Source organism: Anthonomus grandis, chromosome 22 (genome assembly GCF_022605725.1).
Source record: "Anthonomus grandis grandis chromosome 22, icAntGran1.3, whole genome shotgun sequence".
Classification (NCBI taxonomy): domain Eukaryota; kingdom Metazoa; phylum Arthropoda; class Insecta; order Coleoptera; family Curculionidae; genus Anthonomus; species Anthonomus grandis.
This window is the reverse complement of record NC_065567.1, coordinates 15,127,307-15,154,790: the sequence shown is the minus strand read 5'-3', so window position 1 is coordinate 15,154,790 and position 27,484 is coordinate 15,127,307. Positions and strand designations below refer to the sequence as shown.

The following is a 27,484-nucleotide window of genomic DNA, read 5'->3' as shown; positions in this document are numbered from 1 at the left end:
GCTTTTGTAGCTTTTTAAATTGCAGCTAGGGAAAAATTTGATAATAAATAATGCTTTCCTCTAGATTGTAAGTAGTCTAATTTAAAACTATAACCTACTTATTTAATAATATCATTACTAAGGGGCATTTGTGACTAGTTGCTGTAGTCATATTTGGAAAATCAGTGGACGATACTTTTCTAGTGACATAGATGTAACACAGAAAGTGTCATCGTTGTATGCACATGTTTTTGTTATTTTATTTATATTCACTGTTGCTAATTTTAATATAAAGTCTATTTTTAAAGGTGATTTATTTTTTAGAGTTTAAAAATATGGATTTATCTATCCATAGGGATCAGGTAGGTAGAGGCGGAGGTGTTGCGGTTTATGTTAAAAATGTTTATTGTCCAAATGTAGTTTCATTAGACTTATATTATACATTTTTAGAATACCTTATTTTTAAATTGAAAATTAGAAATAAATTTTATTGCTTTTCTGTATTTTACCGTCCACCCAATACCAACTTTAAAGCGTTAATAAATGACTTCGAGAATATATTCACATTTATCTGTCCTGTTGAACAAATAATATATATGGGCGATTTTAACATTAATCTATTAATTGAGCCAAATTCTTTAACATCGTGATTTAAAGATTTTACTTTATTCAAATTTTAAATATATATTAAATATAATAATACAAAAGTTTTTATGAGGCAAAGGGATGCAGCATTGCGGAAATTTAAGAGAACCAATAATATACTTGCATGGGATCACTATAAAAGGCTCAGAAATCTTACACTATCGGTGATATGAAGGGAAAAAAGATCATATTTAAATGACGCATGTCTTGAAAAAAACTTAAAAACTTGGAAGATGCTAAGATCTTTTAATGTGTGTCTAAAAAAGGACTTAAACGTTCCAAATAATTTAATTGATCCTAATGGTATAAGCACATTTTTTAGTGAATTTTTCAAAATATTCTGATTTCTCTTTTAGAAGAAGCTTCTATGAGCAAAATATTTTTAATAACGCAATTTAATTTTCTCTTAATTTAACTTCCTCATAATAGAATAAATTAATAAAATAATTATTCTTAGTATTAATACCAATGCTTCAGGGGTAGATGGAATTAATGCCAAAATGTTAAAGTATTGCAGTCCATTCTTGGATGTTTTTATCACTTACATAATTAATTCCTGTATAGAACAGAATTATTTTCCTAATTAGTGGAAAATCTCGGTAGGTAAACCCTTACTAAAAGTAAAAAATCTACAGAACTTTAGCGACCTGAGATTAATAAGTATTCTACCAGTTTTATCAAAATTTTTTGAATGGGTGTTATATTGCCAGTTTGAAATAAAAATAAAATTATTTCAGAAAATCATTGTGGCTTTAGAAAAGACTTTAGAAAGTACTGGAGTTGCCCTTGCCACCGTCACTGATGACATAATGGCCTCAATAGATAAGAAATTGTCAACGGCACTTGTTCTTTTAGATTTTTCGAAAGCATTCGATACGTCATGATTGATCATGACGCAAAATTTAAATATTATGGATTTCTGAATCAGTTGGTCGAGCTCATTAGATCATATTTTCAAAATATATTTCAAAAAATATTTTCAATTTTTTTTTTCTGATGAGGTTAAGATCTTATCTGGACTGCCTCAAGGTTCTATTCTGGGCGACTGTTGTTTATTATCTACACTTCTGATATACTTAAATCTTTTATATATTGCAAGCTTTTGTAGATGACACTTAAGTTAATATTCATTTTCAGCATCAGGACTATTTAAATGCACCTTATTTATTGAATCTGGATATAAATCGTCTTTGGAATCTATAATGAATATATAATCTAATTTGGATATTAACCTGGATAGTGTGTCTCTTACTAAGGTTGATAGTGTAAAGAGTTTGCGTATTGTTCTGGATACTGAATTGAGATTTCGTGAATATTCAAGGTTATTAATTCAAAAATCATTTTTATCATTGAAAATTTTATTCAATATTCGTCATCTTCTTAATTTTCATGTTTGCAGGATGCTTTATGAGTCTCTGGTCCTGTCCAATTTCAATTATTATAATTTTATTTATCGGTCCGTGCTTAGAGGTCATTCATAAAAATCGAATACAAAATACCTGCTCACGAATAGTATTTGGATTATGAAAATATGATCACATTTCTCATACTTTTAAAGAACTTACTGGTTAAAGATGGACAGGCGTAGGAGTTGCATATGGGTAACTTTTTGTTCAGGGTTCTATTAAACCCGTCGATACCACTAGCCTCTAAATCTAAATTTATATAAACACGCTTCAATATTCACGCCAGAGATATCAGATGCTGCAGTAGGATAACAATGCTTCATCATCGGACTGCTATGTTTCAGCGTTCATTCACTTTTTATGCCATTAAGCTATAAAACTCATTGCCTATTGAATTAACAATACTTAATGAAAAATCTTTTAAACTAAAGTTTCAATATTTATTCAGCCTGTGATATGGATTCTTGTGAAATATGTATTTTTTTGTTAATTTTTTGTTTTTTTTTTCTTTTTTTACTATTTAGTTTCAGTCAGGACAAATGGAGTTCAGTGGAGTAGCCGCCTTTAGCTAGACTGCGCCTTATTTTTCTGGTAGCGATAAAAGTATCGCTGATTAAATTTGTACAAAATATTGTAAATTTACGAAATAATAATAAGAAATTTATTATAATAACAATTATTATTATTATTAATAATATACGCTAGTGTCTTTTAGGGGTCTTCAAGATCTTGGGTGCGGAAACTGATGTATTGACTTGCAAGTTACAAGTTTAAACGAGAATGATTTTGTACAGGGTCTTTCCCCATATATTGACCCCCCCTTACAGGGGTAATGCAAAAAGTTAAAAAAAAAATTAATACAAAACTTTTGGGGTTTTACTTTAAATTTTTGAATCCGATGTCAATTTTTTTTTTCATTTAGAAACGTCAAATTTTGACGGATGATCAGTTTTTTCTTATCGAACACCCTGTATATGACTTCATAGTTAAAAAGAGCCGAATTTTCTGATTTCAAATATATATACTTTAACTATGTTTTATCCAAACTTTAAAAAAAAAATTAATTGAAGATCTTGGAAGCCGCTGCATTGTTATTGTTTGACATTTATTAAAAAACAAATCACTCAGATGACATTGTCATTTCTTGTTTGTTTACCCATAAATGTTAAAAAATGCCGTGCAGTGATGAAGAAAAATGTGACATCGTCCGTATATTTTATAAAAATAATAATAAGGCAAATGCCGCCAGAGAGGAATCGTCGAACCTTTCCTTTACGTGCCATTCCGGCAAAAAATACGTTTAAAAATATAGAACGAGCATTTTGCATCAGGAAAACTCTACAAAGAAAACGTCGAAAGGGCAGTTCTTGTCGATCCAGAAGAAGAATTACATATCTTGCTATATTTCGAAGGTAGGTAAGTTTTTACTAATTTTTGAATACATTTAGATCTACGCTATCATGTTCGGGCCTTTGTCTCCCTCAAATTGCCCATCAAAAATGTTGAATTTTTTTTTAGAACACCCAAGTCAAAAATTTTGTGGACCGACGAGTGCACCTTTACAACCGCGGGCATCTACAATCGAAAAAATGTTCGCTTTTGGTCAAGAACAAACCCCCGAATAACAAGGGAAATTAAGTTTTCAGGGCGGCAATCTCTACATGTATGGTGTGGAATTTTAAATGAGCAGGTCATAGGACCTATTTTTTATAACGGCAACTTGACGGGAGAGAGATACCTAGAGATGCTTACTTATCAAATTGAAGCTAAACTTGAAGATCTACCCATAAGGCAATACGAGCAAGTTTGGCATCAAGATGGTGCCCCACCGCATAATGTGTTACCTGTTTTGAGATTTTTAAATGAGAGATATAACCTGTGGATTGGACGAACTGGGCCAATTCGTTGGCCAACAAACAGTCCAGACCTGACACCTCTTGATTCATTTCTGTGGGGTTACCTGCAAAATAAAGTTTACGAACAGAGAACTGAAAATGTCGAGGTGCTCCGCAGAAAAATTATTACCGCGATAGATGATATCAATCAAAATCATAGACAATTTATAAGGAATACAATACACAAAATTGAGCAGGATTATATAAACTGTATTGATAATGGTGGTGGTCATATAGAGCAGTTATAGTTATAATTACGTCTAAATTAAGGTTTAACAATTGTTAAAATAATGTATCCTTGTCAACAAAAAGATGCTAAATATCACCTTAGTAATAATAAGTCTCTTTTATTGTTTCTACTCAATTCATTTATCTTAAAAAAAACGCCAAACAATAACAATGCAGCGCTTACCAAGATCTTCAATATATTATTTTCTTAAAGTTTAGAGCCCGATATTTCCGAAACGATTTAATAAAATATAGTTAAACTATATATATTTGAAATCAAAAAATTCGGCTCTTTTTAACTATGAAGTCATATACAGAGTGTTCCATAAGAAAAAACTGATCATCTGTCAAAATTTGACGTTTCTAAACGAAAAAAAATTTTGACATTGGATTCAAAAATTTAAAGTAAAACCCCATAAGCTTTGTATTAAATTTTTTTTTTTTAACTTTTTGCATTACCCCCTGTAGGGGGAGGGGGTCCATATATGGGGAAAGACCCTGTACGTTTCTGTACATTGTAGATCGTTTATTAAACTCCTTTACTCACTAAAGTTCGACCCAAGTTAAACGTAGAGAAGGCAGAGAAATATACAACTGTGAGGCATATTGCATTTTCCATCTCAGTGGCATGTATAAGTGTAAAATCGAGGAACTGGTGAATCATCGTTCTCTCTTTAACATACAATTTTGCCTATAAATTTGTTACATGTTGACCATGATGACCGACGGGTATTTCGGCACGCAACATAGATACTTGCTAGTGGTGTTTAATTTTTATGTTAAAAATGTGTCGATCATTAAAACACATTCTTTACTGATTGCTGTTTTACATTCTGCTTCATATTCTATTTCAAATCTTATTAACTAAATTTGTTTGAGTTGCATTTCTGCAGAGTATTCTGACCTAGGAAAAGCACTTGCAGATAAACCGCATGAAAATTGAGTACAGTTCTTATTTAAATTCAATAAGCATATAATTTGTGTTTGGATATAAATGCCGGCTTATTTGGTTAAATGCTCATATTTTTTTTAATAAATCGATTCCTCGCAATATATTTTTTTTAAGATTAATTCAAAAGGGTAAAATTTTGTCGTAATTATATAATTATACCTAAAACTGGTTTGAAAGTAATATATTGCTTTTGAGTATTTTTGAAGATGTATGTATGTATGTATGCTCCAGCTAAGATTATCCTAATCAGACCAGGCAAGAAAACTTATTTAAAGAATATTATCAAATGTATATTGGTAAAAAATCTTTGAAGCTCTTAAAAACGAAGAAAAAAAACACGTACCCTACTAGAAAAAGTATAGTCTTTGGTTTAAATTGATGATCCTATAGATTTATTAATCTAGATAAGGATTAACATAAATAAAAAAATTCAATAAATGCCGAGAACAAAAAGGATAAATCATAAGTTTTAAACGTATTAAGAATAGTCGTATCACAATAATGAAGTTTCCTTCTGTTTTCTCGGACCATTATGCGCTTAAACAAAAAAACAAAAATTACTTGCAATATCCCAAAAAAAAAAAAAAAATTGATGTCAAAATACCAATAAATTATACACTTACTTGAGTCAATGGTTTGTCGGTGTACTGAAAGTACCTGTAAGTTTCTTCATTGATTTCCTATCTTTTTTTAGATACTGTTTGAATTATTACAACAGACGTTTAAGTCAACAAATCCATATTTACTTATGCTTTATAACTATCGTATTGCCTATGTTTTCCTACGTAAAACATTAAGTAATTAGGGTGGATCGTAAGAATGTAATATATCTTCTCAATATTATTTATATGATATTATTAAGACTTATTTAGATGAATGTTCTTGTCACATTGTTCAAATCTGAATTTTAAAAGTATTTATTAAAAAATCAGAATAAGAATTAAAACACACTTAAAAGCATATAATGGTCGACTTCCTTCCTCATAAATAATTTTATGAGGGAACCTGCTAACCGTATCATCGCGTAGATTAATAAAACCAAAATTTAAAGATAGCGTTACATAATAATTTAATCAGAAACTTATCCAGTTATGTATTTTATGACTCACATAATAATTAGATTATAATAATACACAGTAAACTTACAAGTAAACTTTAAATTTACTGTAATATTTACTAGAATTGATTACGTGATTGTGAAACAACATCGCAAATGTGGTTAAATAACTTTGAAAACATGATATCACTGTAAGTAAAGAAGTAAATAAATTCTAACCTTCTGCAAAGCAATGTAAAAATATATTTCAGTAAAGTCTCAAATGTTATTCCAAAATGCAAAATTATAAATACATTTTATTATACTTTCGTTACCTATACGTTTTTTTTATGAGATCAACCTCCAACAAAATATATGGTAAACAAATTATGGAAGAACAAGAAACGGTATCAAAATACAGTCGAAATGTCGATCTATAAATAGCAAAATTTGGAAAATCAACATTAATTTAATGTTCCGGTAACAGTACAAAGAAGCAAAATATACGAAGTTTAAGAGCACAATTTACCCTCAAAAAGTAAATTATATTAATTAAAAATGTGTTCTGAAGGGCGTAAAATAAACTTTTCGAAAGCTGTTTGTGTTTTACCTAATTACCTTGCGAAGGGTTGTTGGATATTTGTAAAACCACTGTGGGCTTATTTAAAATGATTAAGGAAAAGAAAAAATGCGCGAAATTGCATTCAATTTGGCTTTCAGGGCAAGTATAACTTTCTTCATATTGTTCGGGCAGAAAATGCCACTCTTTTCTCGTGAAACAAAAAATAAAAATTATTTGTTAAGTTACGTCGTGTCATATCGATTATATTTTTATTTATTCTTAATAAATTTACAAAAGAGAAATTGTAACTCGAAATAATACCAATTATATTCTTATATATATTATTTTTATAGAGTTACTAAACATATTAATTTATTTAAAATAAATACTCACTTCAATAAAATATATTTTTAGTATATTCTATCATAAAGCATTATAATATTTATTTTATGATTGCAAACATATAGGGCAATATAGGGCAGTATTTTAAATTAAAAAATTTTATATTACATTTTATAAAATTAAAATTCATACCCTTTTAGGTGACTAAAACATAAATTTAATCTTTATACTTTGTTAATTAAAGTTATTTGGCTTTTATAAATATATCAAATATTAAAATAATTATACCCTATTTAAATATGCATATTTAAAATAAAATAAAATCGCTGTAGATATTTTTTTGAAAGTTTCACGTGTTTTATAACTAGAATTTTTATTTAAATACAGGGTGTTTCAGAACTATGAGATCAAACTTCTGGGGGTTGTTCAGTGCAACAGAAGAATCCATTTGAGTATAGGAACCCATGTCCGGAAATGCGTCACTATGCCACTACGGCCCTAAGACGCGTTAAAATTTATAAAAAACATTAATTACCTAAATACGATCTGTGCATTTATTTTTACCTTTTGTACATGATACCATAACAACAATTGTTTAAAATCAACGCATATCAATGTCAATTCTCAATATCATGTTTAAAAATTTTATAGCTTACAATTTTTAAACATTTATTGCTAATGGAAAACTTTTCCAATCAAGAATTGGCGGATATGCATTTGGCATACGGAGCAACAAACTGCAATGCACGAGCAGCATCGCGGTTACAAAAAGTTTATTGCGGTTCATCGGCGGCTCGCAAAGACAGGCATGTTTAAGATCAAAATGATGCATGATTCTGGTGTTGCTCGAGCCGTAAAAAGGTCGAATCTGAAGAAGAGGCGCTTCAGCGAGTTGCCGATGAACCATCAAATAGCACACGTGACGTCGCTAAGAATATGAATACGAGTAACGCTTCTGTCTGGCGAGTACTACACGAGCAACAACTCCATTCTTACCACTTCCAGAAAGTTCAAGGTATGACTGCAGCCGATTATCATCCTAGAGTTCAATTTTGTCGATGGCTTCTGGATCACATCATTGCAAAACCAAATTTTTTACGATATGTTTTGTGGACCGATGAAGCCTCTTTCACAAGAGACGGTATTTTTAATAGTAGGAATAGCCATGTTTGGGACGAAGAAAATTCTTATGCAATTTTTCCAAGAAAACATCAGAATCGTTGGTCTGTCAACGTATGGGCAGGCATTGTTGATGATTATTTAATTGGACCATACCTTCTACCGGGGCGGTTAACAGGACCTATTTATCTACATTTCTTGGAGGAAGTTCTCCCAGAACTCCTTGAAAATTTTACACTAAACGTTAAACAGCAAATGTGGTTTCAGCATGATTGAGCGCCGGCTCACTTTGCTATACAAGTACGCGAGTATTTGGCTCAGCGGTTTGTGCAGCGTTGGATTGCCAGAGATGGAGCAGTTTCTTGGCCTCCTAGGTCACCCGATTTAACGTCGCTCGATTTTTTCTTGTGGGGACATGTAAAGTCTTTAGTCTACGAAACTCCAGTAGAATCAGAGCTAGACTTAATTGGACGAATAACAGCCGCATTTGAAATAATTCAAAACGAGGGTCAAATTTTTAGTGTAGTCCGCCGAAATCATGTGCGGCGTTTAAATCGGGTATTGAGGTTGAAGGAAGACATTTTGAACAATTGTTGTGATGGTATCATATACAAAAGGTAAAAATAAATGCATTAGATGCTATTTAGGTAATTAATATTTTTTCTAAATTTAAACGCATTAGTGGCGTAGTGACACATTTCCGGACATGGGTTCCTATACTCAAATGGATTCTACTGTTGCACTGAACAACCCCTAGAAGTTTGATCCCATAGTTCTGAAACACCCTGTATATTTTTTTTTTTTTTATTTTCTAATTTTATTTATTTCCCATAATTTTTTAATATTTTCATTTTATGAAAGTCGTTTAATCTTTTTTGCTAAATTATAAAATACGGTATCTATTATTCATCTTGTTTTTAATCTTAATGATTTTAAAATTATCAAAATTGCAGATAATATTATCTATCAAATTTTATAATACAATGTCATAACGCATTTCTATGGAAACTAAAGCATTTCGTTTAAAGGCTTACTTTGTTAATTTTGAAAATCAAAATTTCTAACTAAACATACGTAAATGTTTAAAGTCGTTTTTCTCAGAAACCGTTAATTCTACGATGATGTAAGAAGAGCACCTTTTTAAAGGATCTTTTAATGCTCTTTACTAATTTGACATCCAAATTCATAAAAAGAATAAAACAAAAAAGTTCTAAGTCATTTTCCTAAGGTGAAGGACAGCTTAAGCCTTTTGTCATTGACGACTAGCGGCAATTGAATAGGGTGAATACAAAGAAACACTAGTAACATACATGCAAAATTTGGCGAAAATCAGTACACTAAAAAAAAATAAGAAAAAAAATATTCTTTTTAATTCCCTGTATTGAGTTTTTGAAAAAAATTTATAGAAGTTTGCTGCATTAATTTTTTATGTAGAATCATCCTCTAAAATCCTGACATGTAATTTCCACACCCTGTAGAATCTTTATTATATCTTTAAATAAATTATTTTTAATTAAAACGAAATGCAAATGGAAATTCTTTTGATACTATAAAACATTTAAAAAATTCTTTAGAACCGTAAGATATTGTTAAAACAAGAAGGAGAAAATGCATTTTAAATTAAAGGATATATTAAAGATGCAAAACAACTTAGATTTTAAGTGTTCGGAAAAAGCAAGTTGCGAAGAAACTTTATGTGACTTTTATACGATTAGCTTTGTAATGTCCTTTTCGGAAGCTTATGGTCTAAGGGATTTTGCATATTTTCCACCAAATATATTTTATATCTTTTATAGTTTCAAATCACTATTCAAAGCAATAAAGTACCCACAAATAAAAATCAGGGTTTAGTGCATATTGCGTGAGTCTTTTCAATTTTTTTTTAACCTAAATGGCTACTTTTTCCCTAAATATACAATTAATAAGTTAAAATAAGGTCGTTAAACCAATATATATGAAAATCTGTATCTGACATATGAATTCAACATATTGCCTGAAAATGTAACTTAATCTTAGATACCGATTGTGTTATTTTTTATTTGTTATTTAATTTTTTTCTTTATTAGATTTTATTGATATTTTAGCTTAATATTTTTCTAACAAAGACCAAATATTATATAAAAATATCAAGCCTAAGCGATTAATAAGCCAATCTTAATGAAATACATCTAAAATTACAACAAATCCTAATAACAATTTTGTGCAAGGATAATATTTAACCAAAAAGCTTACAAAATATATTTAAAGACATAATTTAGGAATATAAAATATAATATATTTGCATAACTTAAATGGTTACGGCGTAACTCATATAGGAGCTTAAAAGTCATTAACTTTTTTCCATCAAATTAACTAATATTACATTTGTGTCGATAGAACTTTAAACATAATGTTTGTCAAAAAAATTCTGCTTTGACACAAATTACATTAGAAAAAATTCCTACGAGAAGGGTAAAAATATGCTCATTTTGTAACAAAAAGCATAAATATTATTTCTCTTTTGTGCATATACGTGAAAAGCTTAAAGTTTATATTTACCATAATACTCCTTGTTTTGGAAACTAAAGCTGTTTTAAGCACCTTCCCTGCGAAATTCTTAAGTACTGATTTATTTAATGCTGCAAACGTCATTTTATAGGAAAATGGCTGTTTATTAAAATAAGTGTTATAAAAATATATAAAAAGTTATACTCTATCAAAAGTTAATTGCTGTTTGTTTCGTTACAGACTTTCTAAAAAAAGTTTATTAAGTTTAAAAGTTTTTTACAAAGTTTACTAAAACAAAGTTTAAAAATATAGCGTTAATTTCAAGTGAAAAACCCAATTAATCGTTAATTTTACTAATTGCTCCAGATAGGTAAAGTGGCGGAAAATAAAAGGTTATTATTACTTTACTTTATCTTGGAGATCAATTATGGTATTCTTTGAGTTGTTTACAGAAAGAAAGAAAGAAAGAAAAAAGCGTATATTTGTCAAAAAAAAGGTATCGATTACAATGTTCGACACAGTTTAGGCAAATATGAGTGCGTCTCAATTAAGAAAACCGTTCGCTGTTACTGTTAACACCTTAGCAAGGAGTTACCTGTGATAGATCCTGAGAATGACTATTTGGAAAATATGTATAATACCATATTTCAGATAAAAAAGAAAAAAAATATGATAACAAAGAAAAAGAAAATACAACTATATAAGGGTAGGCAAAACAGACATCGGCTACAAAAGGACCACAAAATAATAAACATAATGTCTTTAATGGTTGATTGTATGATTTCTATAAGGAATATTAAATCAAAAACGCATACACGTATTCTAGAGTTTCTGAATTAATTTTGATATTGCAAAAGTGATTGCATCAATTTAAATTGTATCTCCATAATCAAGTAAATATAAGTTTAATAAATTGAATGAGCAATATTTTGTTTTTTTAAGATAAGTCTCATATTGGTATAATTGCTTTAGTAGCAAATAGCCAATACTTATTTTTTTAATTTATATGACAAGCTAGCATCACCCTAAGAATTGAGAAAAAAGAAAATACAGAAAATTTGGTCAAAAATTATTTGAAAAAATCAATAATAGCATTAGTAAATAAAATAAAATACAAACATTTTGCTTTTAAAAATGTAGTTATATGTGGCTCAAATAGAAATTATATTTATTTGGGTTAAGGGATACGAAGGTATATTAGAAATAAAATGGCAGATTTAATCACCAAACAAGCAGTAACTGATGACATACCTTTAGAGGCATTACAAAAATACGACGACTTTTTACTCGCACACTCGCAAAAAGAGCAATTAAGAATAAATATCATTAGGAATACATTATTTATGCTAAAACGAATATTGTTCATTATTTCCAAGTTCGGCCTAACATTATTGGAGCACCAGCTTATAAATAAACATGTTTTTATAAAAGCAAATTTACATTCTTACAATCTTTACAAATATAAAAGACTTTACAGGTCACGGCAACTTAAATAAAATAATTAAGATGGGGTTAAGTACAACTCTCCTCTGTAATTTTAATTCAGAATTAGATGATATTAATAATTTTTTATTAGAGAGAATAAGATGGCCATTGCCTAAATTTATGAAGGACTGTTAAAGAGCTGTTAAGACTGTTATTCCAAGGAAATCTTGGAATAGTATTACATTATATTTTGGAATTGAAAAATGAATTTAATATGAATATAAAATTTATGAATTTATGTAAAAAAACTATAATAAAATTAATTTTATAAATCGTGTATGTACTAATAAGTTAGGAATCTATATACTATTTATTTTGTGTACATTTTTCGTGTTATAGTCTAAGTATGTTTGTCCCTGTCTTATGTTTCTATAATTTGTGATTGTACAAGATTTTGGTTTGCAGATATATTATCTAATCATAATAATAATAAAAAAAGAGATAAACAAATAAATTTTAATCGTAAATAATTTATTTGATAGAGGGAAACAATTTTGATAATTCTAATATTCCTTATGTTGGTAATTAGAGATTACAACAAGTTACGCCATCTGGTACTGCTATTATTTTTTTTTAGAACAAATAGTTAAAAACGATTCAAAATCGATCGAACCAAATTATAAAATATTTGCATAACTTAAGTAAATATGATTTTTCACTCCATTGAATTCCACTCTATAGTTGCTACGGCGACGCGATCAAGATCAAATATTAGTCCAAAAACAATCCCGAAATAATTAAAGTTTTCCATTATCTATAAAATTCCCATAATCTATAAAGTTTCTATAATAAATTATAAAACAAGATCATTTCAGAACAAAAGTACAAATATGTCTTCTTTGTATATACAGTGCTTTCATTCCAGAACGAACCAACGGTAATAATCTCTTAAAAAAAAGTTAAAAAAAGTGAAAGTGAATAAAGTCATCGGGTTATTTTTTTTGGAAGTAAATTTAACTGTACACATTTATTTAGGATATCCTTAAAAATACAATATATCCTTCAATCGTCCAATCTTTGGAAAACCAAGTGGATGAAAATGCTGTTGGGATACAAAACGAAAATAATTTGTATTTCCAATAGGAGGGAGCTTCCCCGCGCTTTGACAGTCTGAGAGTGGCTAACTGCACAGTTTCCAGGGATGTGGATTGGCAGGCGAGGTGTAATTGAATGGCTCGCATGGCTGTCTTAACACTACTAGATTTTTTCCTTTCGGGTTATTTAAAAAGTAAAATTCATAAAACCCTAAGGATAGAATTACTCGCGAATGTAGAGATATTAGCGGACAAACACTCGCCAATATTCGTGAGAAATTTTAAAACAGACTTTATGCATAACTTACATTTCTTATACACAGTTGGATGGTAGATTGTATATGCCATTTAAACTGACGTATTACACTATATGATACCTATTTAACCTATCAAAGTATGACGTCGATAAAATATTTATTATTACCAGACATTTAAGCTTACTAGTTGCTGGTACGTCAATCGATTTAGTTTTTTTGACACTGTTGATTAGATATTTTAATGCTGCTTACAATGAGGTGTCACACATATGGGGGTTCCCATTTAACATATCAAAGTGTAGATCGCTGGAGATGAGGAGGTGATCGACCGAACTTTATCAAATATAAAGTTAAACATCTACTTGCATATCTAGATAGACTTGTTTTTCTTTTTAAAAAAGTTATTAACGGTTTTAAGCTTTGAACTGAAAGCACTATATATGCAGAAATGCCATTTTTTTTTCCATGGAATTTGAACAATAAATATAGCGTAACAATAATATGCAACAATCTATTTTTTAATTTAACTTAAAATTTAAGTTATTACTGGAATTAATGCATCTATAAAAGTCTTATTAGTGTTTTTTTCAAAATACGAAGTCTCAAAGACAAAGTTCACAAATACATCGTTAATTCCAAGCAAAGAAACTGAATTGATCGTTAATTTAACCAGTTTTTCTTCTTTCAGACTCATTTAGGACAACTTCTCACTTTACCCCTAGTTTCTATATAAGTTTAAAATTACAACTTCATTTATATAGAATAATAAATATCTTACATAGATAGGAAAAAAGACTTCGCTAGAGAAAAACTTTTAAAGACCTGTCAATTAGATTTATATGTTTTATATTACATATTTTTATTAGATCATTTATTTATTCGACATAAATGATCTAGAGACTAATATAAACAATTAAGGAGTAAGTGACATTTTATGTGTATATTTGAAAACTTTCTCAGCCAAGTATTATTACACTCTTCTCTAATCAAATGTCTTAGCAGAAATCATATGCATTTTACTGCATTTGATTTCTTTATAGTTATTTATCACAATATTGAATATATTGAATATATGAGCTGGCGTACTCATGGTTTTAAATTCATGAGATTTTGTGTTTTTGTTGAAAACAAGTCAATAAGTTCTAGAAAGATAAATAGTATTTTAAAGAGTTTGCAGAAATGGAGTACCGTATAATAAAAAGATGGAAAAATTGAAAAAACTATATATTATTTTATATAGAGCAGTCCAAGGTTGAATTGAATAGCGTAGCTAAGGGGACTGTTGTACATAATGGCTGATGGACCGTCATGCCAAGAGTTCTTTAGAAAAGCCAATGACGTGCTCTGGTCTGGTATTATCCAGATATTAGGCAGGTTTGATGGTCTACACTTATAAATAAAATATTGGAAGGAGTAAGAAATATACATATATATATGTATATATAAAATGTGGAAACTGAACCGAAAAAAAGCCGATTTCGACAACTTCTCAAATTTACGCAAAACTTCATATACGCAGTGACTATAAGAAGCAGGTTTATAAAACCGAAAAAACATTGTCAAGGACTTTAAATATTCGTTATTTTTTTTTTTTCACAACAAAAAAAATACTAAGAGCTGATGATTAAATTTAAAGATCAGGAAGCTTCAAATAGTGTTGACCTTAGTGAACTTTAACTCGAAAAATTCATCCATTATCCCAAAGATGCTGGTCATACACTTTTATAAAAGGTAAAAACACAAAATCTACAGCATCACAAATACATTTAATAAAATGACAAAGGTTACATGTTTCGCTCGACTAGAGCATCATCAGACCTAAATAATAATTTGATTGTTTAGTTAAGTTCTTTGTACATAGATAGTGCCAATTTATTGTAAGCTTTATTTATTTATATGTTAAGTGTTTTGTGCATGTTATGGTAAGTTTGTTGCATTTTCCTTTTTTCGGGTTACATTATCTTAATTATTATTTAGGTCTGATGATGCTCTAGTCGAGCGAAACATGTAACCATTGTCATTTTATTAAATGTATTTGTGATGCTCTAGATTTTATAAGAGAACTAAATATGTATTAAATCCGCACTTATATCTATGGATCCTAAAAAGGGACCTGGTCCAGAAGTCCTGTCCTAGCTTGTTCGAGCCTTTGCATACCTTGTACAACCAATGTTTGTCCAGCGGCATTTTTCCCAATACCCAAATACCCAATGAAATAAATTGTGTTAAAAATTACAGGCAATTACAGGCTATTCGAATCTTTACTACTGAAACAACTATTTTTTAGGCTCAAAGTAGTTATCGACATTAATCAACATGGTTTTTTCCAAGAAAAGATCGGTAATAATCAATCTAATACCATTTATTCAAACATGAAACATGTACACTTTTCCAAGGCTTTTGATGAGGTTCATTACCCGACACTTTTCATAAAGTTGGAGAATTTCGGTATGCACCTCATTAAAAATTACCTAATGAACCGCTTTCAGTATGTCTCCATAAATGGAGTAAAGTCTTCTTGTACTATCGTAACTTCAGGAGTACAGCAGGCCTCTCGTTTGGGACCCATATTGTTTTCAATCTTTTTAAATGACATTCGTCAATGTTTTTCAATTTGTAGATATCTTGCATATGCAGATGATCTAAAAATCTTCACAACAATTAAGCAGATATCAGATCTTCTTGTCTTGCAATCTGAGCTTTCTAATCTTGAAAGGTATTGTACCTTAAATAAATTCGATACTCTTTAGTAAAAAATCAGTTCAAACACAAAAGAAATGTGATGTTTATCTTGGGGGCACTACCTTAACATATGTGGACTGTATTAACGACTTAAGTATGGCATTGGATTCTAAACTGCTTTTCACTATTCATATAGAAAATATTGTTCTAAAAACTCTAAGAAATCTAGGTTTTATATCTCGAAATACAAAGGGTTTTAGTAATAAAATATCATCAATTTTGTTATACAATGTAGTTGTTAAACCAACCCTAGAATATGCGACAGTAGTTTGGAATCCGATGTATCACAAATATAATGACCAAATTCAAAAAGTACAACGCAAGTTTAAACATTACCGCTTTAATAGACATAGACATTTTTTTAACTATTGTGATAAGTTTAAATTTTATGGTCTTAGATCCTTAGAAAGTCATCGAAACACTTCGGATTTAGTTTTAATTTATAAGGTCATCAACAATCTAATAGACTCTTCCTACGGTCTGGAAAATTTAAATACTAACGTTAATCCTTATATTTTGCGTAATAAATCAACCTTTAGCATCTCGAGATATTCTTCAAACTATTTGTCTAACTCGCCTATGTTCAGATAAGCCCATAGTTTTAATAATTTTTAACAAACTAATTTCAATGATGACGTATTTTACACCAGTCTGGCGTCATTTAAGCACCACTAGATTTTACCTAATTTTGCAAGGAAATTTATTATATTGTCCTCATCTTCTTATGTTTTTTAAATATTGTTTTTTTATGATTGTTATATTTATTTTTATGTTATTGATATCAAATAACGTTAGTTAGGTTTATTTCTTTGTATGTTTGTAAGGTTTTGTGAAAGTGTAAGAATTTGCAAGGCGCTTACCTGCATTTTTAAATTCACTAAGATATTTGGTACTTTCCTGTCATTGGAGGATCTGTGGAATAGCCTTGTACTTAAATAAATAAATAAATAATTATATAAATAATAATGTGTATTTACCATAGCTTAAGTATGAATATGAGCGCACTTGCACATGTGCCATTGACAAATTAAAAAACTTGCATATATCACTAACTGGAGGAGCTAGAACCTTTAAGGCCATATTAGCCTTAACAGCGACTCTGCTTTCCAAGCAGAGTAAGATGACGTATTGCGGTATCCAAGGACACTTTCTTGGAGAACTATACAATGCATGTCAGATATAATGAAACAATTGTTTAAAAATTGATTGATTTAAAAAAATGTTGGAAAAAGAAAAATTCTATTTCTTTTCCAATTGATATGAAATATTGATACTTTATTCTTAAAAAAAACATAAAGCAATGTTACTTGGATCGTAAAACTTTAGTTTGATGAGTAGAAGTTTGTGATAAATAGGGTCTTGATTAATAGGTCATTAACAAGCTTCTTTTAATTTTCTGATTTACTAAAATGTAGCTTTATCACACAAGAGTAGTGGGTTTCACAATCATGAAAAACCAGAATGGTGTGCAGGATTGAAACCTATTACTCACAATATGAGGTTAAAATCCTAGCCATAACAGTTTATAGAAGTTAGTAAACAACGAAGCATTTTAAATTTGATGACACAAATGTGCAAAAGAATACTTTGATACATTTTTTAATATGATTTTGTTTAATAAAAAAAAAAAAATGAACTGTTAGGTTTTTCAACAGTATGTCGTACCTTTCAAATTCCCAAACGGCATTTTGTTCAGCATCACATTTCGCAGTTTTGCCATACTTTAACCCACCTTGTATCCCTCTATAGTTTGAAAATATCGTGTAAACAATGCGATTACATTCGCTTTGGTGTGAGGCTTTCTGTGGATTCCGCAACGAGTTCGCTGCGAACTTTCCTTTACCAATTCAATGCAAATTTATTCGCGTTGGTTTTGGAACGCCTTTAATATTTAAGTTTTAATAAGGCTTTGTAGGGAAACGGAAACAGCAGTAAAATATTTACTTTAAATTTATTGATTTTTTTAATGTACTTCATTTGTTTAACTTATAATTTTCCACATAAGAGAGTTTTCAATTTGTAACTGAAGGCGTTTTTTCATTTATCAATTTATCTTTACGTAAAATTAAAAGATGAAATCACAAATCAATAGTGTCATATGTTTCTTAAAGTTTAAATTAAGTAAGGCACATTTTGCCTTACAAAGGTTATATTAAATTTTATTATTCTTACTAATTTTCCATTGAATACTGAAATTATTACAACTTTCGTTGTAGGGTCCCTAAGTTTATCATATTATTTAAGTAAAAATATTATGATAATTAAAGTAAAAATATGCTTGTTTTTTTTTACAGACTACACTGGTAAGGTAGTAGAAGTAGCAAACTCTATAATACTCTAGTATTACGAGTAGCGCCAGTGCTAGGAATGTGGCTGTATGTTTCTCTTAAAGTTCTGTAATTTCTAATGGTCGGGAAAGACGAGGTTGAAATCAAGGAGCTTCAAAGTGTCTTTGAGTGCAGATCTCTCGAATGATGAAAGAATGACACATATTCGTTGTTATTCGTTAAAAGCTGTTGATTGATTGCACTCAAGCCACTTCAAAATGATGTTATAGTTGTTACTTAGCAATACCTATGGTACTAGGTGTCAGCTGATATCATCTGGTTGGGCGACTTGAAGGAAGACACCAGTGTACTAGTGTACCAATGTACGATCATCAGCAAAGTAGTAAATTAGTCAGCAGCAAGGTAGTAGATATTCAAATTCAAATTCAAAATACTTTTATTACCACTTAAACATTGTACATAGAAAATTACATTTTTTATTACAAGAATTTACACAATGCTAAGAGTAATGCGGACTGAACTGCGATTATAAAAACAGCCGATAACACATACACGAGCTAGCGCGCATGTGCTGCTCAGACCGTTAAAACATACTAACCTAATTACAACTAAAAGAAGAAAAAAGACTTTTCCAATTATAATTATTTAGAAAATAAGTCAATAAACCCTAAAAACATATAAAAGCTAAAAACAAAAAAAATATAGTGTAATAATTTACTATATCAATTACATTAATATAGGTACCATTTGTGCAATAGACAGAGAGGAGGAAGGGCGGCAAAAAAAAGATATGTAACAGGAAGGGCGTATGAAGACAAAATACAAGCCCAAGGGACACCAGCGTTAAATTGAAACCTTTGCGAGATGTATCCATCCACGATAAACTGAGTGGTACGAGAACTGGTGATAATCCATAAAATAATTTGTTTAGGAGAAATATTCAGAGCTATTAAACGGAATTTATTATATTTCTCGATAGCCCCAGTTTATTCGTGACATAGGCCAACACATTATCAGGAGGCTCGTGTGTTTTTTGTGACCGGAAGACCAAATTGACGGTCGGTAGTGATGTGGTTGGACTCCAAGTATTTTCAAATTTGCGGCAAGTTTCTGCATAGCGATTACTGGAACTAAAGTAATCCGATAATAATTGATGGGCATCGCCTCTTTTTTTAGGTATCGGTTGAATCTGCGTTCCAGTTTCCAGTCACCGATATGAATGACCGCACATTTTTTTAATACTATTAGCGGTATTCCAACAGGGCCGATGACCTTATTAGTGTTCAACCCTTTGAGAACTTTTTTAATATTTCTGCGACGAAAGACTGTCTCTGGTATCGAAGAAGCCTTTCATGGCAAAGTAGTTGGTGTTTTGCATTGTAGGTCTATGGTAAAGTTTGATGCGAACATCTGACCAAGCGAGTATACCCTTTCCATGGCGGTCATTGTAATAGAACCATCTTCCCTTTGGTGGAATTTTTGATTTACAGAAATCTTGGCCAACTTTTACTACCGACATGAACGATCTTGATTCATTTGGGAAATTAATAAGTAGTTTTCTTGGCAGGTATCAATCATCTGTTTACAAGCATTTCTCAAGGCAACAACGTTGACAAGATTAGTAAAGCGTGGTGCAACTTTTATTAGACCAAGGTTTGCTGCCTTTTCAAGGTATTTGTAATATAAGCCTCCATATCTGCCACAATCACCTCTGAAATCTCGCTTGCATACACTGAAGGATCATTAGTCCTAAAACAGACTTTATTCCAAGAAATTGAAGAGAGAAATTGTTTTAAATTTTAACTTTTTTAATTGTTTTAACTTTCACATTAAAATTATAAATATTTTAACAAAAATCAATCTTGGCAAAAATTAAACGACGTCAATGTCAAAGAGTTTTTGACGCTGCCAATAAAAGTGTGTTCCTGAATTAATAGTAATAATAATAATAACAATAATAACAAAGAAAATAATTATTAAGCTGTCCTAATTTTTATTCTCTGGTAAATATGACATAAAGTGTATATTAAGTAAGTATGTAAGACAATTAGGTCGAAATATTCGCCCTCGTATAAGACAGCATCAATTTCAAATTATTTATTATAAAAACATTGACATTTATATTGAGGTCACCAAATCAGAAATCTAAACTTTCCTTTATCGGATAGAATTAAAGTTATTCAAGTATAAAAATTGGATATTTTGAAAAATCTGGAAATAAATACCGCTTTTAGACGAGATGACACTTGTATGAATGATTGTTTTGCATTTGAACCTTAGTAAACTAATATGCCCTTCTACTTCGCAATAATGCCATATATTCCTTATTTACTCAGAGTCACCTTGTTGGCAAAAATATAATATTCTATGAATTAATATTAATATTTTAAGAGCTGTCTGAACTGTATATAGTGTAAAACCAAAATAATTATTCCGTTTCAATAGATTTCTAAACGATAACTTTGAACAAACTAGTTGCCATTTATTCTAAGCCCGCTCTCTCCAAATAAATAAAGCAACGCTCGGATAAATTAATCCTAAAACGGGTAAAAAATAAATTTAAATATTTAAAAAAACCCTGTGCTTTGTTTCAGGTATTATTTCTATTTAAATGAGCATTAAATTATATGAATCCTAATCGCTTGAAAATATAATGAAAACAAACCATTTGGAAGGGGAATTTGTTTTTACTTTAGAATTTAAATTTACGTCTAAATCACTAAATTTCGAAAGCGTAAAAAAGTTAATTCAACTATTGACAAAACAATTCTTAACGCTAGCGCAGCAGTATAACATTCTCTGAAATAAAAACAATTAAGATATGATAAAATCAAACCAGTGAGAGGAAAAATAAATTATAATGTTAAATCGGTGTATTATATTAAAAAATTACCAAAAAGAGAACTTTTTAAAATGGAAATGAATAAGTAGAAAATTAAATTCTCTTTCGAGTTTCCAATAGCCATTTCACTTAATATTTTTTTATTAAGTTAATGTTATTGCTTTTAGCTCGCCTTTAAAAAAATACGAAAATAACATAGATTTTTTTTGTTTTTGATTGTTTATAATAATATAATTGTGTAGATTGCAGACGAATTAACCTTTTAGTGCAAACTCATGTAAAACAGTACAAGATAGGTCTCGTTTTACACTCTATTAAATATTATTAAATGCTGCTCCTGGAACAAGATAAAATTTTAAATGTCCCTCTAAATTCTTCCATCAATGAAAAATGGCCCAATAATATGGTCGCCCAAAATACCAGCCCAAATATTAAAATTTTGCGGGTACTAAGTACGGAACTGAAAACTTTTGTGCTCGTTTTCCTAAGACTAGTAACAAACAATAATAGGATTATGTTTACCATGCAATGGAAACGCGGACTCATCTAAAAACAAAATATTCATCATGGTTTCACAAAATGCCATTCTTCACCACAGCAAACATCTCCTGAGTTTTGGAATATTTCAAATATTTGTATCTATGTCCAAATATTCGTCACAGTTTTATGACCCTTTCCTACTAGACCCTTTCAATAGGTTCTTGAGCTTTGATGTAACAGATTCTACATTTTTGGAGGCAAAACTATGTGACACGACACTTAAAATAGTTTTAGCACACATAATCGGTTTTTTTTCAAAATGTACTGAGAATAAATCCCTGCATTGTACTGCACTACATTTATTCAATTGAACTTTTTGAAACAGCCATAATGACAAATATTTAAACAAAATAAAATAGCGCTTTAAGACACAACAGTGCAGATATTGCGGAGTCTTTCTATATTTGAGTTGATTTTTCCATCAGAACTATCTTTGTTTGTGATAAGTCATCCCTAATACTTCGTCGTCTAATACACATCGTCAAAAAAGATACCATTATGTTGTTTTTGCATTCCAAAGAACAAAAAATTGTATCTAAGAAAGTGTGTATTCTCGACCAGAGACATTTTATTCACATTCTATGTATATTTTGTCTGAAAATGCCGGAAAATGTAATTTCGTTGTTTGATAGACCAAGAATAGTGGCTTTGCACCAAGAATATTTGTCATCACGCAATTTCTATCGTTCTTAGAATTTTGGTAGTTCGTATCGTAAATTTATACGAAGAAACTGGAAACGTTGACCAATTTCATATTTATGGATGACAATGTAAGGCCCCATCGCACCAGAAGGGTACAAGAGGCTTTAGAATATGGAAATATTACGAGATTAGAGTGGCTAGCCAACTCTCCTGATATGAATCCGATCGAACATGTATGGAATTATGTTCACAAAAAGGATCCATAATAGGGAACACCTAACTTTGACGCTTCAGGAGGTAAGAATTACAGCTCAACAGGAATAGAACCTTAGAACATTGAATGCCTAGAATAAGCCTAGCTGCAAACTATAGGCGAGGTTGTTTGAGCTCACCATCTCTCAGACAATGATGTCAAATCAACTTTCCAATTTTTCATTGAATATAATTTTCTTAAGCCACTACATATTTTTTTAATGTATTTTATTTTGTTATAGGTAAAAATGTACTCTTTAAAAGTTCCATTTATTTGCTGACTAATAACACAGCAACGATAGCCAGCAACCAAAATCTAGAACGTAGCATATGTCGTTTGCCAGCAAGCTATTTATAGTCCGCGCCCGCTGTTATTTAATCGATATAATGGCCGTATCTCCTGAAATTCACAAGGAATTTCAATATTTTTTTGTCCAGATATTAACAATCAATAAGTAAATTGATTTATAGTGGTTATAAACCTCTACAAACTAAAGTTTTTTTGTGAAAATTACTTAAAAAGTCGAATGTTAAAGAAATGAAAAAGGCTCAAAAAGGATTTGAATTAATCTTTTTTCTACAGGGTGTCCGGAAAAAGGAGGCCAACCCGCCGGCCACATATAAAGTGGGCCAAAATAATGCGACTTTCGTTATGCCATTTTTTAATTGGGCGCTCGGTATTCAATATTTAGACTTAAATTTTATTAAGGTAAAGGTCAACAACAAGCTACATAATATGTATGACGTCTTCGGATGTCACTGGCTCCTGATCCAGAAATCAGACTATTGGTCCAGAAAAAATTACACACCATAATGGATGGATATGACAGACAAACTAGCGTAAGTATACGGCTGCTTATAAATTTTCGAGTCTCCAAATGTGCATTTTTAACTTAAATATTTCGGAATTGGATCTAGTATATACATAATACATAATATGTACCGTGTTGTTGACCTTGACCTTCTTGCAACTGCTGTAGAGATTTGAAAGAAAAATAATCATATTTTTAGGTACCCCCATGTTTTCCAAGATAAGCCACACAGTTTTCCATAAGTTTTTACATTCGTATGTCGATAAATTGCAATCTTTAAATATATGAAAATGGTGATCTGTTTAATGAATTAGCCGCTTTTCCAAAATCTTTTCAAATGTGACCTGCAATAGATTAATCTATGCCCTAAAAAAGACACGAATGAAATATCAATGTCTATGACTAGTAAAAGACTACAAGTAGTAGTAGTGAACCAAAAGACAAATCCACAAATCCTATTTCTAGAGCAATATTATGTGATATGCCTGTTTTTAAAATAAGCTTTCAAATTAAAACATCAATGATCTTAATTTTATTACTAATAATTATTTGTACACTCATTTATTATATTAGTAATAATGTACCCACATTAAAAAAAACTTTTCTAGAGGAATGTCAATAACCATTTTGTTACTTAACCGAGATGGTACATAATAATTACTCGCTAATATTGCACCGTAATTAAATGTCAGAGTTTGACAAATTGTAGCCCGACTAGGAATTACCAGATTATATTACGTTCTTTTGAGGTTACAATTCAATCCATATAATAATACTGGAGCAATATTGGTTGTAAATTGAAACTTGCCTAGTTGATTTTTTAATAGAGTCAAATTAAATTGAAACGGAATATCGGAGAATTTTTTAACTAACATTTCTGCCTAAATTAGGCTATTTTTAGAGCAATACATTGTTGTTGCTAGATATTATAACTCTAATATTTTATAAAAAAATATAAAGATAAATGATAATAATCATTAAAAAATATTAAAAGGGTGATAAAATGTGTTATTATAAAAAGATAAATATTTTAGTTAAATGGGAATTTTACTATACTATTTAAAAGCTTGTTGTGAACAAAAAAAAGCACTTAGTGTCCATTTTACAAAAACGAAATGTGTTTCTTGGCCCTTAAAAATACTTTAGGGAGTCTTCGTAATATTTATTTAGAGAAAGTGTGTTTCCCTTCTTATCCACGCTTTTAAGATATTAAATGGTAATTTATTTTTTTTGAACTTTATTTGATCTTTACATCCCAAGATTAACATAAGATAAGGAAAAAAATTAGTGTAATCCTGTTTTGAGTATAGATGCTTTGTTGTCTAAGGCCCAAAGGCCGAGAATAACTATTAGTTAGAAATGCAGGTGGTGTAGGTAATTTGGCGCATACATGCTTTCTCTGTATTATATTAGCCTAAGTTAATAATAGCATTCTGGTTTTCTCCGGGTGCGATCAATAACTATCTTGGTTTGTAGTGGATAACACTTTGGGCTATAGATCTATTTGTGTTAATTAATGTTATGTTTCGTAACATTAAATCTGATGTGATAAATTCAAACATTCTATATTAATATTACAAATACTTAAATAGAGAGATTGTTGAAATGTTATGAGTTTTAAAGCTCGCTCAAGTAAACTGTTTGATTAAGGAATGAATGGTTGCATAAACTTATGTATTTAGAAAGATTCGCCATAGTTCTTGATAGCCTGGGTCCAAACATGCGTGATCAGACAAACAGATCGTCAGTAGACCTACGTTTTTGAAAACCATACCGACGGTTGCTAATGATGTTGGTGAACTCCAAAGACATTATTCAGCAAAAAAAAAAAACACTTGTAAGAATATGCCACTCTAGGCGAGATTCAGTTCGATCAGAGAGAGACTGCTTCAAGCAACTACCCTCCAGCCGTCTGTTAAAATTAAAACTAAAGCTAATTTCTAAAGTTACTCTATCTAAATAATTTCTAATTGAATTGGATAACATATGAATTGTGCTAACTAGCTATTTCTCATCTCTGGAATTTATTTGCTAACTGGACATGTATCACAAAAAAAAATAAAACGCATTGCAAATATGAAAAATCATGCTTTAGTGGTACCTAAATATGGTGTTCTACAAACAACTTTTAGTCTAAATATGTAGATAATATATTTTTTTCGACGTGTTCTTTAATTTTTTTTGCTGGTAAGTTTAAATCATCTAATGCTTTGTTAATTAGTAAGGCAATGTTATACGAAAAAGATTTTTTGAAGAAAGTGGTGTAGTGGTGAGGAATGGAAAAAATATTTTTGTGCCTTATATAACATTTTGGATATCCGTCCTAAAAGTTATTCTGTTATGCAAATAAGGTAGTGACTTTTATAGTATTATTTTATGGAACAGTGTGATAGAGTGAACAAACCTCTCATATTTATCCATCCAGTTATTGGTTTAAATCTTCGTATTCCGTGGATAAGACGAAAACAAGAATTCTGCATTTTCTGCATGCGTGTGCTGTCAAAAGCTGTAATGCATGGTCCGTATACGGTATCACAAAAATTAAAGTGTGACAGCACAAGTGAATCACGTAAGATTGTTTGGGCAAAAAATATTTATTTTGAAAAATCGCTTTTAGGTTAATAAAACCCTTTTGTAGACACTTATTAATGTGTGAAACGAATTTCAAATCTTGATCTACAATCAACCCAAGCTTTTTACTTCAGCCTTAAATTCAACACGGTCATTATTAATGGATATTAAGTAAGAAAATATAATTATTTGAGAAATCGGTGATTCTGCTAAGAGTCATAGTTAATTGGAATATTTTTATGATTTTGGTAAGGGAGATTACATAGCAATTAATGATTGTCTTGCTGGGATAGACTGGAATCAATTGTTTTTGGGAGAGACATCTATTGATGTCATAGTTTCAATTTTCTATAATGTGATCTACTCCTCAATGGAAAGGCTTATTCCTCTAAAGAGGTACAAAAGTTCTTTTTTTCCATGTTGGTTTTCTTCAGAGCTTCGCAGTTTGATCATAAGAAAGAAACAAATTCACAAAAAGTTTAAAATTAGTGGTCAACAGCAGGAATATGATGAATTTGTATTTTTGAGACATCAATGTGAGTACTTAAGAGAGTTGTGCTATCAACAATATATTAATAAGGTGGAAATGAATCTCGCTAGCAATCCGAGGTACTTCTGGTCATATATTCGAACTAAAAGAACTGGTTTTAGCCTTCCCTCCAGAATGACATACAATAACAGGATTAGTATGAATATCTCGAATACTGCAGATATGTTTGCAGAATACTTTTCATCGGTCTATTCGGATGAGCAAATCAATGACATACCATCTTTTGATTTTGATAAATCAATTTGTCTGAGCAATTTAACTCTGTCAACGCAGGATATTTCTGAGGTTATTACTTCCTCTAAGAATAAGCTCTGCTCTGGACCAGATGGGATTCCGGCATTCTTTCTAAAGAAATATGTTTGTGTTCTTACAAAACCAATACTATTCATTTTTAACAAATCTCTAGGTACTGGTTCTTATCCCACTGGAAGAGAAGTTTTCTAAAACCTATTTTTAAATCTGGTAGTAGAAATGAAATTTCCAATTATCGAGCTGTGTGTAACCAATCTGAGTTGCCAAAGCTGCTTGACTGCCTGGAGAGTCATATGATTGCCTGGAGTTTTAAATCTTTATTTAATCCTGAGCAATTTGGATTTATAAAAGGCAGATCTACTGATGCTAATTTGGTGCTGTATGTCAACTACCTCTACCGCAGCTTGGAAAAAGGACTTCAGGTTGACTCAATATATACAGATTTTTCCAAGGCTTTTGATAGGGTTAACCATGGGGTACTCTTGCAGAAGCTTAGGGCTTTAGGTATTGTGGGGCCTCTTCTTCAGTGGATCTCGGGATTCATCAGAGGTAGAACCCAGATTGTT

The 27,484-nt window shown here is 30.3% G+C and overlaps 1 protein-coding gene across 1 annotated transcript in view; it reads right to left on the bottom strand.

Moving 5' to 3' along the window:
- Nucleotides 1–27,484, bottom strand: part of LOC126749218 (uncharacterized) — a 504,530-nt gene that overhangs the window by 95,460 nt on the left and 381,586 nt on the right. The gene's annotated exons all lie outside the window — the stretch shown is intronic.